Consider the following 18,243-nt stretch of genomic DNA (forward strand, 5'->3'; position numbering starts at 1 on the left):
GAGTGGCATTTGTTCTAGACCTAAATATGAGAGTATTTTTAACAGAATACATTCTTTTCACAGACAAGGTTTAGTCAAGCAGCTTTGATGAACCCAACAGTATTTGAGGGCAATAATGAAATTGAAGAGATCAGATCTTAAGTAAAGGAATTTATGGACTGGTAGCCAAACCAAGATGTGTTCCTGAGGAAAAATAATTCAATGTCAAGTGGAAAGAGAGGACAGGGATCAAATTACACAGAGCTGACATAGATAAGAGGTGATCGATAAATGAAAGCATTTATTATATGATGTCTGACTGTGATGTATCTGAGTGGAGTTGGCCTTCATAGGCTTCAATAGCTGAATGCATCAACTCATACTCCTGTTGGTCAAAGTAAAAAGGTAAAGATTTAGCTGGCTTGAAGCTGAAGTCCCTTTCCTGTATTTACTACATAGCCTCAGTAGGTAATCAAAATGTCTCACGGTAGGTAAAATTTTTAATGGGCTCAGCATGGTCCTAGTTTGTGTCTCTTTTGTGACTTTCCATAGAACTGGCTCATACTGGCAAAAAAGGTAAGCAAAAGTGAATTTCAGAGTTATAGTCCTCTTCACTGAAAATTGCTTTTTAACTCAAACATATTAATGCTGGCAAATGTATTAGACAAATCAGTTCCAAAAAAAACCTGCCCTCACGACTTGCCCGATCAATCACAAGTAAGTAAAGTAAATCAAGTTACATAGACTCATAGAAAACGATACATAGAGTTTAAAAAGCTCACCCAAAACTAATCAAATACTTTGAATAATGAATAGATTAGACAAAACCATGGACTGCTCTTGCATATGCCATAATCAGACAGAGAGGCTAAACTCATTGGATGCGTTATTCATTGTGAATTATTTGTTCTACCTGTCAGTGGGGAAGCTTGCAAACATTACTGCTGGATCTGTGATCATCTAACAGCCTGAAGAAGGAGCCCTGATTGCCCTTATCATTACGTAGCATCTTGTCATTTAGATGAGGAGTTTATTCATTTATTGATTTATTTACTTATGTTGTCTGAGAAAAATATTGTCCATCAGGTGCTCAAACATGCCAGGGACAAACCAGAATGGCTGCTGTGAAGACAAAATAATGTCTCTTCAATCTACCATTATTCTTTGCTGAAGTCAGGGAATGATGAATGAAGAAGAGGAGAAAATACAGAGGGGTTGTTCTGTCACTAAAATCTACAGTAATACTTTTTCAAAAGAAGGAAAAAAACCACAGGATTGAGAAAGTTAAGTAATGAGCTCTTACACAATAAAAGGGCAAATCATCAAAAACAGCTCTGCAGCTTCAAAATATAAATTATTTAAGGCCCTGTAAGGTAAAATAGTGATATGGAGGGGAGTACAGAGTAAAATGATAACATCTGTATGTGAGACATGTTTGTTTTGTGTTTGTTGTTGTTGTTTTGTTGGGTTTTTTGGGGTGTGGGTTTGATTTTTTTTTTAATTTAGATTAATTGTGGATTGATAGGGAATCTGGGAAATAATGTGAATACAGAAGAGGGTAAAAGATGAGAAAACTCTTTGTTCACCACATATAAAATTCTATTTTTCTGTAGGGATTGCACACTGTTACCATTTCATGTGAACATAAAATAGGGATTTTAAAAAAATAGGAATGCATAGTGGAAGTGCTGTTTTAACATTTAGACACCTTATGAAGTTATAAATGACCTGCAAATAAACTGAACTTCTGGAACACCTTAGAGCAGCAATGGAACTGACCCTTATTCACAATACTGTAAGAAGGGGAGAGCCAGTGGTATTACAAAGCCTCAACAACTATGCTTAAAATTTTCTTGAAAAGCTGGCTTCTGATAAATTTTATGAAGCCAGACTGCGTAGCAGATAAACACAGGATAAGATATCAAATTTATATGAATAATAAAATTCTCATTTTTGTAGCTTATTTTTAATATGCCTTGTAAGTGTTGATCAAATAACAATTCAGGCAATAGAACAACAGTAACTTTAAGAGTATGAGCAAGACACTCAGATATGCAATTCCTACTCTGTAAAATCATGCGTTTATATAACTGTTATCACTGTGGAACATATGTATAATTTTATCACCTTAATGATGCTGAGATATTAGAGAGTAGTCTATTTTAGGAACCATGACCTCCTTTGAAGTAGCTATTAAAGGAAGAAACGTGACGGAATGTGAAACAGCCTTAGTCTGCATAGGAATGGCAGATTTTCTATTGCAAATTTGTCATCTTGGTCTCTTTTAAAGGGAAAAATGGACAGCACAACCAAAGGAGTGAATGGCAGCCTTCTACCCATTCTGCCCTCTTGACCAATGGCTTTGAGGACGTAGAAATGCCAAATAACCAAAGCCTCCTCCCTCTCAGGACTGGCCATCTTGGTTTAACATCACTATAGCTGTGCATATATATTATGAAGTCAACATGTTTCATCAGCAAATAGAGAGAAACAATATCAGGATTTACATGTGAGGAATAACTATCATGTACAAACCCACTTCCCTTCCAGGCAGCAACAAACAAATGCCTCAGGATAAATTTTAGGACACAAATTCTTGGTGGTCTTTATTCAAGTAAGCCATAAATTATCTCTCCTAATCTTGTCACATGAGAAAGAATGTCATCTGATTTATTTTTCCTGTATTGTCCTGTGACAAAAAACCCAAACCTATTTAAATGCTAACCTGAGTAGTCCAGTTGTATTGGGCAGTTTCTTCAGTGATGAAGTTTACTTAGAAATCAAAAGACAATTTGATCAAATTTAGTTTGTTAGATTTTCCAATGAAACTTTAATAACCAGTTCTTTAAATGCAAATGAAACGATTATAACTAGCAAAGATAATAAAAGCAAAAATACCTTTTTGGTAGTTTTCTTCTTATGTGTTTTTTAATGTTTCAAATATACAGCATATTGAATAACTTCAAAAAATCAGAATATTCCTGTTGCTCTTTGAGTGCAAAATTCAGTCTTACAGCTTTTTTGGTAGAAAACTGCCAATAACATGAACTTTAACAAAGTGCTAGAACAGCAGTGGTATCAAAATTTGATGTAAAAGGTTTCAGTTACCCAGACAGTTTAAAATATTTATGTTAACATCTTATAATAAATATATATATTTATCTTATAATGAATATTCTGAAAGATACCGACTATTTAAGGGTTTAAAAATAGCTGATACTGTTGATGTGAATGGGACAAACATTCACATGACATCTTTCTCACACTCTCTAGAAAATAGATAGTACCAGACTTTTTTCATTATAGTTTTCAGAAAAATGGAATAATAGGAAAATATAGGTTATGAGAGACCTCTGGAGGCCTCTAGTCCAGTGTCCTGTTTGAAGAGGAGTCAGTTATGTGCTCAGACTGGATTGCTCAGGGCTTTCTCTCACTGGATCTTGGAAACCTCGAGTAACGGAGACTTTACAACATCCCTTGGCAGCCTGCTCCAGTGTTTGACTGTCTTAGGGTGAAAAGAGAAAACTCTTACTACCATCAAATTAGTGGTTTTTAAAAGTTTTCATAAATGCATGAATTCAGGTGATACAGAAAATCTGAAATGTCTCCGCATCGCGAGAGTAAAGTTCAGAAACTGGCATCAAACTGATAGCATAGGCAGAATGAAATTATAATGATGGCTGTGCCAGAGCTACACTGCAAACAGAGGGTGAAGGATCATCATCTGAGATTTAAGTCAATGCTCAGGAGCACTTGAGGCCCAACAAGAGTTGGGGTTTTTCACAAATAAAGGCAGTGGGTAGCTCTCGTGTGAATCTCTTACCCAGTACGCACAGCTTCAGGAAACCTTCCCTTCCTGTGGTTTCGACTGGAGCAGGGAATAAAAGCTGTGTAACAGTGGAATAAAAGACCATATCAAAACAAAGTTAAAGAAGGGAGAAATTGATGAGGATGTCTTGTACCAGCAAGAGGATTTCTTTTATCAATGGACTTTACCCAAATACCCAGCAGCTGTACCCTGAGAAGACTCCTCTGCCTCTGTATGAAGGCTTTGCTGGTATTGTTGGGTAAGTGAGTCTTCTGGTGTGCCATAGCATCATGGCTGAACGGGGAAGCCTTTAATTACCTTTCCTAAACTTAAACAGAAACTAAGGATTAAAACCCAAGACATGGGGAGAGAGCTAAGTGGGCTTAGAGCTTTATAGCTGCTGAAGACATTGAAGGACTTAGTGTAAAAAAAGGACTGAGTGTAAAAAAATAAACTGTAAAGACAAACTCACAGAAAATGTGGGAATTTTTGGCCTTTTTTTAAAAAAATTTTTACTAAGTAGGTTTGTTTGCCTGGTTGGAGAACATGCTACTGTACTGGTTCTATACCTTTTTGTGAGAAATTTCTGCCTGTTTCAATATAAAATGACATCAAATTCCCAATGAGATCAAGAGATCAGCTGCTGAGCTTTCCCAGCACAGAAACACACAGCGTTAGGAGGGGTCTCTGGTTTACCAGTTGAGGGGTGTCATCTCTGCTCCCAAAGACAGAGGAGTAATGATGTCTGTGCTCAAACTGGTGTCATAATGGCAGCACAGTCACCACCCCTCTCTTTTTTGAGAGCTCCAGCTCCATGGATTTTCCACTTGGGAAGGGGCTCATGTTTTGGGAAGATGGGGCTTGGTTATGGCTTGGGTAAGTGATCTCATCTCTTTTGTTGAAGAGATTTGGTCTATCTACAACTACCTGAAAGGAGGGTGTAGCCAGGGGGGGGTTGGGCTCTTTTCCCAGGCAACTCTCAGCAAGACAAGAGGGCATGGTCTCAAGTTGTGCCAGGGGAGGTTTAGGTTGGATATTAGAATTTCTTTATGGAGAGAGTGATCAGACATTGGAATGGGCTGCCCAGGGAAGTAGTGGATTCTCCATCCCTGGAGATATTTAAAAAGAGACTGGATGTGGCACTCAGTGCCATGGGCTGGGAACTGCAACGGTGTTTCAAGGGTTGGACTTGATGATCTCTGAGGTCCCTTCCAACCCAGCCAATTCTATGATTCTATGAAAGATGAGGAAAGCAGCAGCTGCCTTTGGGCAGAGCTCTCTGCTGGGTGTCCCTCGGGTAGAGGCAGAGCAGCCCTGAGGAGCGTCCTGGGCCCCCTTGAGCCATGAGGCCAGGCTCAACCCCCCTGCAAATCACTTCTGGGGTTGTCCAGGAGCAAAGCCCAAAGGGGAGCCAGGGCAAGTGTGTGAAGCTGGTGGGTCCAAGGGCATCTTGGACCCCTGGTGCTGCAGGGGAGGAGGCTTCCTCCAGCCTCAGGCACAGAGCCGGGGTGGTCAGGACTGGTGCAGGAGGGGAACATTTTGCATCATCTCTGCAAACAGCCCGGCAGGGCAGTTCCACCACGCTGTTCTAGTTGAATACTAAATATACTTCTGTCTGTTGCTTCCCTGGTGGGAGTGTAAGACCTTTCTTTTCCAACTCAGATTAATTTTTTTTCTTAAATTGCATTGGCCGGCCCAGCTGATTGAAGAGCAGCCCACTTGTTGGGATTTCTTCACATGATTCTGACAGGTACATTTTGTCAAAAATATACCACAACAGTGACTGTCTAATCCCAAAAAGGCTTTATGTAATTTTAAATGTGTCAGTGCGAAACATGACCAAACACAACAAGCAACTATAATCAGCTGAATGTGTAACATGGACGCTGAATTATTGTTATGCTTCAAGAAAATCTTTGTTATTCTTTTCTAAAAGAAAAAAAAAAAAAAAGAAAAAAGAAAAGTATGAAAGTGATATTAAGCAGATGTTAGACTGGAGTTGTCAATCTTGTCTAAGCACGCAGGTGCTAATGTGTTATAATTATCCCTTCTGGCAGTTGATATTTAGGATTTTGGATCCCACCTAGTCAATCACAGCTGTAATTGTTAAGCTACTTACATAGCTAATATGCTGGGTAATAACCAGATCAAGATTTAATATTTGACGTTTACCTTCAATTATCTTTTCTTCTGACATACATCTCCCCCACTCAGGTTCTTGCAGATCGGAACACTCTTCTGATTTCAGTAAAATAAATAAGAATCAGGTTATAGAAGGAGACTCAAATAAAAAATATTACTGTCATTGCCTCTTGCCTCACTGCCTCTTGTTTCTTAAAGAAGAATTAGGTATCTTCTTGTTACAAGCTTTACAGGTATAATGATTTGATTCAGAGCAGTTCCTTCCCTTTTTTTTTTTTTTTTGATGGATTTATTTACAGAAAATCTCATACCTGCTATTGCAAAAATGTGGTGTAAGTATGCTAACTGAAGCCAGGCATATTTTCAGACAGCAATATTTGCTGTGAAACAAAGCACTGATGTTTGTTTTGTAGCTGGAAAACATATGCATATGTTCATGCCACCTGTGTTATACCAGAAGCTGTTTCCTGTTAAAAGCACTATGAAAATTAACTCTGGAATAAAAAAAATTAAAAGTAATTTGCCAGTTTTTAATTTTTCAGTCTTCAACTAACTAAAGTCTGTGTTAGAAAATTTCCTTCAATAAGTACAAATGAAACAAGAGGGTTTTTTCCAAATGTTCTGAGGTTTAATCCTGAGTTGTTATGCTGAAGCCCACATAACTTTTAACACTTTCATTCCAAATCAAAATGCAGTATTCACAGCATGCTCAGAAATGAGTTGTAACTATAGTGTCCAGAGGGCCTGCAAAGGATTATGTGAACCAAGTTTTCTGTTGTTGTAATGGAATGACAATAATTGAAATTTGCAACAAAAAGAATTTTCTATTATTACTTGTCTTGAGCAGTGTAACAGGATTTTTCCCTTAGCAGGGAGTGACTAGGGCTATTCCTAGTACAGTTGTGTCTCAGAAAACCTTTAACAACAACAACAACAACAAAATCCAATAAAGCAGATTTGTCTTTGGCCCCTATTTCATGAAGTTTTTAAGCATCTGCCCTTGTTTTATTTTATATTTTTTATTTCCTACAAAAAACCTGCAGTTACATAAACTTCAAAATTAAATAATTTTTACTATAAATTAACTAAAGCCTGTTAAATGTCAGGAAGAACACGTTCAGTCCAAGCTATCATTTTTAGATACTTACAGGTTTTTTTCTAAAAGGATGCATATTTTCATGTTCTTAAATACTTTTCAGTTCTAGCTCCCATGTGAATGTGGCCAGGTAGGGTAAGTTAATTACAAAACTGCAGTTTTACCCAATCTTTCCCTTTATAGGTAAGTTAGCACAAATAAAGTAACAGTGGATAATGTTGCACTAAGCTTGAAAAGAGCATTTCTATAAGCAAAATTCTCCCTTTTGGCCAGAGAAGACAGCATCTTGGTTCAAGGGGATCGTGCTCAAAGTTTGAATAGGACAAGGATGCAATCAGGCAGCCAAGGAACATGAATACTTCAAAGCAGAACAAATGAAACTGGACCTTGTCACTTTGCAATAAAATGTGAATCCATGTAATGGTGCCCTTTTAAGCCACTCGTGACTTTTAGGACTTCAAATGAAATGCTATGAGCAAGACAGATAAACATGCTAAGCTGTTATTTGCCAGGGGAGATACCCTTGTGATTTGTAACAATCAATGAAAAAATAGCAGTCTAGGTCTTGAGGAAGAATGATATGAGTGCCAGTAATCTCTTCACAGTGATGTCAAGACCTTTGATAATAAATCCTCCAGAAAGTCTTGAGCTAGTCACAATGACTGGCTATTTTTTTATTAGTATTATTATGAAAGTTTTCTAAACAGAAAAGCATTTCTAAGACCTGATGAAATTCATAGAAAGAGAAAAAATATTTATATCAAATTCACATTTCCTCTTAGGTCAGAAACGGAGAAAAGAAAAAGTACTGTGACTTTTTATCAAAGAATTGCAAACACCTTAATTATACATTGTGGCATCCTGGTGTACTTGCTGGAGCAGACCTAGTGAAACTGCTGGTGACAGAACCTCTCTAGGGCTTGTGAAACAAGGAGTAGCAGAGTGTAGTGGAACAAAGCAATCAGACGCCTCTGATTACCGAGAAGTGGGTGTGAGCCGGTATCAAATCCACCTGTGCCCAGTTAGGGCAGGCCCCCTATTGAGCATGTGCAAGACCAGAGGGCCAATAAAAGGTGGGGCTCATACCCACAGACTAGCTCACTGCTGGGCTAGTCATGAGGGAGGCTGGTAGCTCTTCAAGGCATGGTCCGATCTTGCTAGTTCCACTATGTGAGTGATAGACTTAGAGCACAACTCACAAGTCTATACTGCTACACCTAATTAGACCTTGAGGCATCGATCCCTCCAGAAAGGTTCGTCTTGCAACAGCAGAGCCAGAAGCTCAGATAGAAACTAGACCATATCTTGTTAAAAACCTGTTGTTTAACCTCTGCAAATAAAGGAACAAGTCTCCATCACAACATATGTGAAAATTTACCCACTATTATACCTGTACTTTACTAGTCAGACATCCTGCTTTTAAATTATTCCCCAACTCAAAGCTTTTATGTATTTCTTGACAGAGAAAGCAAGAGCGATGCAATATTGGATCTCTCCTTGTGAAGTTCTGAAGTATGTAAATAAGAGACAGAAAAGCAATGCTGTTACAGGAGGCTGGGATTTCCTATGAAAGAGCCCAGCCTTATGAAAAAAAATAAGCCCCATCTTTTTCAGAGCTGCACCAGAGAGCTCTGCAAAGGCAGTGCCAACCCAAATTAACCTGGAGTGCCACAATAGGCCAGGGTGTAAATTCAAACAAAAACCTGGATGGCAGCTTGGTTTTTTTAATGAGGGCAGTATATCTAGTCAATAACTGATGTATGCTCTGCTTTTCCAGCTGGCAGTGCCTCCTGGGGTATGCAGGCACGTATTTCCAAGCATGTTGTTCTTCTAAGTTGTTTGTGCTTGGACCATAGCTGCAGTCTCAGCAGCCAAAATAAAATATGCCAAGACTGGCTGAGGGACAAGCAGATTGGAGCAAATTCCTGCCTGATACAATGCCCTTGACATCACTGGAGTCACGCAGTGGCAGTTCATTGTTCTCCACTTTCAAACCCAAAATATGGAGGGGGCTTTAAGGTAGGGTGGCAAATACGCTGTCACTGCTGCCTTGAAATTGTCTTTGTTCTTGCCTGGGGAGTTATCAGCCACAAGGATTCCCCATTTGACCACATTTTGTGACAACATGCAGACAGGCCTGGTGGCCTTGGGTAGAGACACATCCACCTGGCAAAGGAGAGGGGCTGCAGGGGGGTGCAGCAGCCTACCAGCTCATTTCCTTCTCCCACCCCTTGACGACAGTGTCACAGCTCCTCCCATGCTTTTCCAGACACCTGCAGAGGATGCAGGGCCTCTGAAACCCATGAGAAGGATTGAGGATTTGAGTGGCAACTCAACAAGTCAGCTCTGCTTCTCTGCCTACATTAACCAGCTGCAGAACTGTAGAAGTGCTCAGTCCTTCATCAAGGTGCTTGGTACTCAGGTGATGAAACTGGTACAGGTTTTAAATAAAGGGTTTAAATATATTTTCTCAGCTTGGATGTATCTGAGCCACCCGTGATGCAACTCAGTTCCACCATTTGCTATGAAACCTGGAGGAATTTTTTTTGGCAGGGAAGGAAAAAATGTAAACCCGTTTTCTTGGTGCACCATATTTTATGATTAAAATCTGAACTATAGATATATGGGCTCCAAGAAACAAAATTAATGTCCTATAGTTTGCTTTAAGGAACCACGCTTTTGTCTCTTTAAATAATAATAAAAAAGGAGAAAATATTCTACAACTTCCATAAAAAATGTCATATTTGTATAGACCCCAAATCCCCTCTGTTTAAACAGGGTGATTAATATCAGCTCCTGTAGGAAATTAAATTCAGGGAAGAACAGTAATATGCAGATATGCAGATTTCTAGGCAGAATGGCTAGCCCTGGGTAAGAGAGTCAGGTTGATTAATCTGCATCCTCAGAATACAAAATGAAATGCTGGGCTCTCCTGGGCTAGCACAAGAAATGACTTTTCCTTCTTACACCAGAAATAAATGGACAAACACATGCATGTATATTGCAAAAGGCCTTAATATCACATGCAGTGTTTACGAAGGTGATAAGAGTTTAATATTTAAAATATCCTATTTTATCTGGGATGAAAAAAGAAAAAAAAAAAGCTGCTTCTCATTAAGATGAGGAGTTATGTTTATTCTAAAAAAGGATTTTTTTTTTAAGTCTCTCATAAAGACTATAGATTTATAAGGAAATACATGCATCTTTAATCTATTCTTAAGCATTTTACTGAAATAATGCCATCTGGGGACATATTGAACACAAACATGGTCATAGTGTGGAAAAAACAGGGACCGTAAAACAAAAACCACTCAGCTCTAAGTTTTCATATACGTTTCAGTGTACATTTGCTTATTCGTTTCAAAATTACAAATACAATACAGGAGTACAATAGACCAAAAGTATGATTCCACAGGCTTGATTTCCACAAATATAAATTCTTCCACAAATATAACCTTTCTCTCATTTCAGAATAATAGCATTTCCACATTACCAGGAGTAAATATGCAATTTTTAATAATTTAATCTTTTAAAAAAAACACCCCCAAAAACTCAGAAAAATATTTACAGCAAAATGTCATTTTCAGATTTTTTTTTCCCCTGTCGTTACTGGAAAACCAAGCCTGTTATTTAAAATCATTCAGGGTCTCTCCAATAATTGTATAGAAGTAGGCATTATGCTATATTATTAAAGCTGTAATTTCCTGCTGAATCTGGCTGGATGTTTCTTTTTATCACTTGGCAATTTCTATCTAGTTATGGCATAATTAAGTTTCCTGACCCTTGCTCACTCTCTTAACAGGACGCTTAGAAATATACTAGAATTGCAGATCTTCAACCTGATGTCCTCTCTCCCCACACAGTAATGGAATAAAATTATTAATCCAGTAATTGTACAGAACACATTACTTTGCATTGAATGTTCCTATTTCTCATTTTCTGTTAGTGACAATCAGGCAGAGGTACAAATCATTTCTGCAGGGAGCAGAGCCCTTGAAAAAGCCTCTCATTCACTCCACTGGAGCTACCTGTACAGCTGTGATTATTCAAAGTCTACCACAGAACCGGGCTCAAGCGAACAAAACAAAGTTAATAAAATGGAATAAGGAACAAGATATTTTCCTGCCTGCAGCCTCCCATGCGCCGAAATTAGAACCTCACCTCCACATGATAAACCACACCTTCAACTGTGGTTTTATAACAGGACTAATGAGTCTCAGCCAAGCACTTTGGGCTTGGTTGGTGTAGGCAGTGGACATACACTGAGCAGGGGGTACCCTCCCTATGCTTGAGCCATTAAGGGAGTGTGGAGAGGAAAGAAGTTGGAAGGGAGGCAAAGGATCCCTGTTCTTGCACCTCAGCATCTGGGCGCCAACAAAGTGTGCCCATACTGTGAAAAAGCTCTACAGAAGAAATCCTAGCTGCACCACAGTTAATCACAACCCCCCAACTAAAGTCAGTGGAATTGCTGTTTCCCTCTAAGAAATCTGCATTTTATCCCGATGTGCCTTGACCTTCATCTCAATTTGGTCATTGCCTACATGAGGCTTCTGAGCCAAGTAAATGATATTTATCCCAACAGATATTATGAACTCCCCAGCTGAGCTAAATAATACCACAAATGAATAAAGGCTTTGAGAACAACTTGGTTTTAATAACACACATCTCCTCAGATGATCCACCTAATAAATTCTTTTTTTTTTCTGATTAGCTGGGGTGGGAAGGGCTTTGTGCTGTATTTTATCACCATTTTCCTAAGAGCACAAGATGAATCTGCTCCTGCACAGACTGCCTCGACTCTTGCAGTGGATCTCCCTAAAATATGTAATCATAATCTTTGCACAGGTCTCCTCCCTCTTTGCTGATTGAACCAGGCTTATCCCCTCTCTGCCTCTTAGAAGAAATATATTATCTCACTAAAACCTGCTGGTTTATTGGACTGAAGTCCTGCAAATATATCTTCAGCACACACTTGAATTGATGGAACAAGCAAGTGAGAAAGTGTCTGAAGCAGCATTGCTCCTTTAATAAAACCCTGATCTTAAGGAGGATAAATAGCAAAACAAAATCCCTATCTCCATGAAGAACCCTAGTGATTTTATTCAGATGCAATAACGTTTCAAACAGAAAACAGTGCTGTGTATAACTACAGAAGAGAAACAAAAATAAAGCATAGGATGCTGCATTGGCATATTCCATTTGATCACATTTACTTCTTTGTATTTTTCTATGCACTTACCTTGTCCTCTACTAATGAATATCTTTGGGGTGTTGTAAAGAGGAGACTGCACAGCCAGAGAGTGCTGGTTGCATAAGCATTTCCATTACAGACTGTCAGGTTTAGAAACTCATCTGTGTTCTTTCCTTTACATCTATACAAGAGGAATGTGTGCAATTTTCACTACTCTGGTAAATCAAGATGATCAGATAATAAAAAAACCTGTTCTAAAGTGTGTTAGACAATAGGCCCTTTCCAGTGAAAAACAACAGCAGTTGTCTCAAGGTTGCTTTTTTATTATTTATTTATTTATTTATTTGCCTCCTACAAAATAGATCTGACTTTTCCATTGAGCCAGTTGCTGCAGAAGAGCTAATAACTATAATCACAGAAAAGATTTCTGTTTGTCTAGGACACTAAAGTGTCTGGCATCACCATAGTGTCTGAGCAGCTTCCAGAGAAGTCATGTTTCATGGGGGGGGCTAGCTATGTAACAACTTTGTTTAGTTTATAAAGAAAATCATTGTTTCTGGGACGTGCACTGTCATCTCAACTACTTCTACAATTAATAATCAGCTTTTATTCTGAAAATCTTTGCCTATCTGAGGTGATAAAGGAGAGACAAAGAACATAAAGCTGTGAACTTTACAAAAATTTGTTTTTCTCTTCCATGCTTCCATTTCAGTACAGCACTTCCTCTTCTATGTCTGACACAAAAGCTCCATTTGCATAGATCAACCAGCAGCCAGATAACACAGTGATTTATAAAATTATCTGCTTGCACATATTTGTAAGTGATGGACTTGCAAGGGTATCACAGGTAGAGTGCATGACATGTGTGTGCTATATAAAAATAAATTCAGATATTCATGTACAAAACCAGTTATTAAGAGTAGAGCTTTACACAATTGGTACAGTCTGAGGTTTTGCCTTTGCAGTGGGAGCACGGTCAGCACTATGGACACAAAAATTACATACCTGTGCAAATCATAAACTTTTGTTTTATACAGAGATCTCCATGTATATAAATGACAATTTCTTCAACATATCCACAAGAAGCACATTAGTTTTTGCAGACACACAGGATGTTTGGGTTTTAATTAAATAATTAAAATTTAAATTATTTATTTTAGTATGTTTGGTTTTGACAAAAAAGGAGGTTTTGCACTTTCCCTTCCAAACTTTTCCTTCCTTTCAGTGCATGGCAAGCACACCCACAGGCAGAGCACTCTCTGTTCAGCTCTGTCCTGACTTTGGGCATACAGATGTGTGGGGGCTAGGATACTGCATAGATGGTGCTACTCAGCATCATTCTCATTTTCACAGTCTGATGACATTTATTTAGGATGGCTAAGCACCCTCAACATAAATATCCTAAGCAAACAATATATATTTCATCTATCTAAGCAAACAATCCAATAGTTGCATGAAGTTCACAGTATATGTTCCCACAGTCAAACCATGCCAATTCTGATCTGATCTCACCTGTGTGAACCTACTTACTCTTACTGAATGACAAGAAAGTAATCTTTAAAATTATGTGTTGGTGTTCTGTAATTTCCTTCACAGTGTTTTGCCTAATAGGAGACTAATGGCTAAACAGTCACAAACTCTCCAAATCAGCTCCTAATAAATACATGCATTTATTATGAAGAGATGATGGGGATGAACCTAGCTTCCTTTGGTTTCATTGATAAAAACGATCTTGGAAGCAGGAGAATATATATATATTTTTTTTTTTTTTTTTTTCCTTTTTGGACTTTTTTTTTTTTTTTTTTTAAATCTAGAAGTCTGGAAGACATTTCTAAAATAGATCTATTTTCTTTTCATTCTGCAGAATAATGCACGAATGATTATAACATATGCTCTATCTCCAGTTTTTTCAACCGGTGGAAAAGTGCCTGACACAATAATCACAACTTGTTGGGTTTTCAATCTGATGCTGTCCTATTTTATCATGGTAGTTAAATGTCCATTCTTGTTCGGCGTGATAAATGTTATGGCCATTTAACAGTACCGAAAAAAGAGAGACATGTTAAACCAAATATTGCTTCAGATTGTGTCTTTTATTCTCCTTTATCATCATATCTTAATTTATAGTATAATCATCATTATCACAACTGTCAGCCTCATTTAACCTTCCCTGCTCTCCCATGATTCTCCGCTGTCAGGCCTGATTGCCTGCCTTCTGCTGACGGGCTGATAATGCCTGACTGATTAGCCCTCCCCGAGAAGAAGACAATGATATATAGAACCTCGCCGCTCGCTCTATATATTAATGAGGAGCTGGCAAAGCTTTGATAAGGCAGCGGAATAATCCATCAGCCCGAGAAGGAGCTTGTAAAACCGGTGGAACATTTCATGGGAAAAACACCTGGGAAGGATGTAATGACCCGGCAGCTAAATACCTCTCAGCCCTCCTTCCCCTCTTGTAATTAACATCAGATAGCTGCTGCCGGGGTAGCGCCCGGGGCGTTATCGCTCCCCGAATCCCGCTTAGGTTCTTCCCCCCGTTTTGCACCCGGGGTTGGAGGCTTTTACCACGCGTTTAGTGAGCGGGCAATTAATAGCTCATTTTCCTCGGCGTCAGGAACTGTTTATCTTCTGAACTAGCTCTTATCACAGAGCGGTCCCTCTGAAAGGCGAGAGCCATCGGGCCGTTTTGTGCTCCGGTTGTTACACTTACTCAGCAGAGGCCTGCTTCGCCATTAGATACAAAGCTTCTGATGGCTACTTGAGTTTGAATGCACTGTTATTACAGGTATTATATGAAATTGCTTGTGTTATGTGAAGGGGATTATAGAGGTTCTGGATCAATAACTTCAGTGGATGTTGGGAGTGATTACAGTGCTCTGTCAATTTTTCCCATTTGGCTGTCAGTACTGATTTACAACACACCACCTCTTTTATTCACATCAAATCACTCATTTCATTGGTAAATTCTATATATCTCAATTTACTTTAAGTAGGTGATTTGTGTAAAATAAAATGACTTCCTCTCTCCGGTGTATGTGAGAGTGTGTGTGCGCGTATACACACAACAGACATAACCCTATAGAGCCCTAAGAGGCACCCACATTTCCCGAGCTCTTTGTCCTATTGGAAGGGACAACCTGCAACATCCTATAGGTCACTTAAATAAAAACAAATCCATATAGTCGAAACCTTTCTCCAGTGGTTAGGGCTTTTTTCAACATGTTTTTTTGCTTCCTTTACATGGGGTGGCAGAGGTTGCTGAGGTGCAGCTGTTGAGAGGATGCAGCTGACGTGTTTTACATCACTGGAAAAGGAATAAATAAATAAAAAAAATAACAGCCCGAGGCATGGGCCGTGTAGTGCTGGATAAACAGCCAAAAGACTCAGACTGTGGCATTTCAGGCTTCAGACCTGAAGCTCAGTACAGAAGGCCCATCCTGAAGAAGGGGGCTTAAGCCAAAGACATGGAGGACCCTCAGGAGACCCACCTCAGAAGACTGCTTGCATTGGTTTGACAGTACTGATGGGAACTGATGGAGGTCAGTTCCTAAAAGGAGGTACCAGGCATTTTGCAAAGTCGAAGCCTACTATGAAGGGAAATGCAATTTTTTCCTGGAAATGTCAGGCTTCCTTCTGCCAGAAACTTGTTTTAGAGGAAGTAAAAGTTAGTGGGGAAAAAACAAAAACAAAAACAAAAAATCCAATCTCTCAGAAATACCCAGTGATATATTGGGTTTGGCAAAAGGAAGAGCAGTGAGATGGACCATGATAAAACAGTGAGGTATTTATGTACCTGCTGATTTGTTGCATCATGTGCAAGCCTTCTAACCAACATCAGTGAAGTACATATATACCTTTCCAGTTTTATGTTTATGGAGTTATTTCATGTTGTGATATTTATGTATCTATTTTGTATTAATTCTGGAATAAAAAGCTATCAGTGTTTTCTATTAATCTTGAGCTAAAAAGGGTCCTGCATTTTTTCTTAAAGTAACTAGCTATGCATGGGAACAGAAAATAAGCGTGGGTCAAAAACATTCTATCCACTCATTTTTTCAAAGGCTGAGCTGGTTGCAGGTAGAAATATCTACTGACTAGAATTCAAAATTCACAGCAACAATTAAACTGATAAGCCATTTATCCACAAAAATACAGACTGCTACCCTTATTTATGCTGGAGTTATCTGTAGATCAAGAGCGGTTTGGCCAATATATCTGTGGGCTGGGCTGTTTCTTGGCAGAGGTAATGTTAGCAGTACTAACTTCTGAATTGCACAGAATTTGAGGTTTTTGTGCTTTAAAAGTTACAGCCAAATAACTTTGCATCGAGGCCAAGACAACTCAACGTTAAGTTCTGTAAGGGCCCATATACCTATCCTTCTGACAAAATCTGGCACAGGTATAGGCAGCTTAATAAATCAAAGCTCTGTCAGTTCTGTACATGGGTTTGGGCTCTACAACAATTGAACACACATGGCAGTTAAAGACACATGCTGCATTTGAATAACTTGCTTAATAAAGGTTTTCCAGTGGCTCCAGCAAAGCCATCACATTGTCTTGATCAAAGAGTATACATTGATGAATGCCATACAAACACTGTTTTATACATGGAAAACAATAATCTTGAAGACAGCACTATAGTACAGTGGTAAAAGATTACCAGTATACCTAAGGACTAAATAGCTGTTCTTTCAACAAAAGCAAGGAGTTTTTTGAGAACACTAATATTGCTCCCTACTGCAAGTTTGTCACGTGTTCACAGGTCCTGCTTTCAGTACAAACCTGTGAAGATCATTTCAGTGGTATGAGTTTTTATTAAATATTTCTTCATCTTATATAGATGTGTAATACCTTGGGAATCTTATGTCTCAAATACCATTGGCTTGATGCACAGGTTCATGCGTCATACTCTTGCACATCAGAAGCACTCAGCTTTCTCTGTGGCATCAGCTTCTGATCTTTTAGTCATGTTTTCTTGTCTGGTGAGATGATAGTTTTCATGAGAGGGGTGTTGGATGTCATGTGAGGGATGCCTCACATGCCTTGTGCCTGCTATTTTCGCAGCCAAAACTCATTATTCCTCACAACCACCCATGGAGAGCTGGTCTGGCCACCTGCACCAGTGGACAGAGAACAGACCTTTCTGTCTTCAGATAAGCAAAAACTCACAGGTTAGCATAGTATTTTGTTTCACAACAAAAATTTAGACTTTGCAGAAAGTTTCTCACCTTGGTTGTCTAATGCAAACTTGGATCAAGACCTGAGGTATGTACAGGGGGTAAGGTCAAGCTCAAGGCTGATCCAAGCCCAAAAAAATTTGAAAAGGCCCTGAAAAATTAGGAGTATTCCATCACTTTTAATTCATATGTATTTTCTGTAAATCTCTATCACACTTACACGGCATGTCTTTGAAATATGCTAAGCAAGTGAAAGATAGAAAAAGTATTGCTTTGATGAATGTTTGAGAATCTCATACAGCTCCAATGTTCAGGCACTGTGAGAAAGAAAAAAACAACTACAGTGCTCATGATGAAGCCATCTTCTGAGCTGGGGCCATGGGCTTGATGCTGGGAGATGGCAAATTACACATTTTCAGAGTAACACAAACAATTTAAATAACATTAACACTTGTGTTACTCTCTGAATGGGTGATGGCATAGAAAATATTCTTCTAAAATCAACAGGAGTTAATTTTTAAATTTCAAAAGAGTTTCTTTTCCAAGGAGTGTATAGAAACTAAAAATATTGAAATGATACTTCAGTCCACACTATACTCAAACCTGTCTTCCCTCTTTTAGTGTATTGATTCATGGCAGTGACATGTTTGTTGGCCGTGTAGCTCCTCAGCAAGGCTTCATGTAATGTACTATGAGGGTAGCACAAAATGTTTGAAGGGAAATTGGTTTGAGATTGGGTTTGGTTTACTTTTGTTTTGAGGGAAGTTAAAATCAGATGCTCATCTAAAATTTCCCTGAAAATAGAAAACTTTATACATTTTTTTCCCCTAAACTTATCCATTTTTTG

Source organism: Calypte anna, chromosome 1 (genome assembly GCF_003957555.1).
Source record: "Calypte anna isolate BGI_N300 chromosome 1, bCalAnn1_v1.p, whole genome shotgun sequence".
NCBI lineage: Eukaryota > Metazoa > Chordata > Aves > Apodiformes > Trochilidae > Calypte > Calypte anna.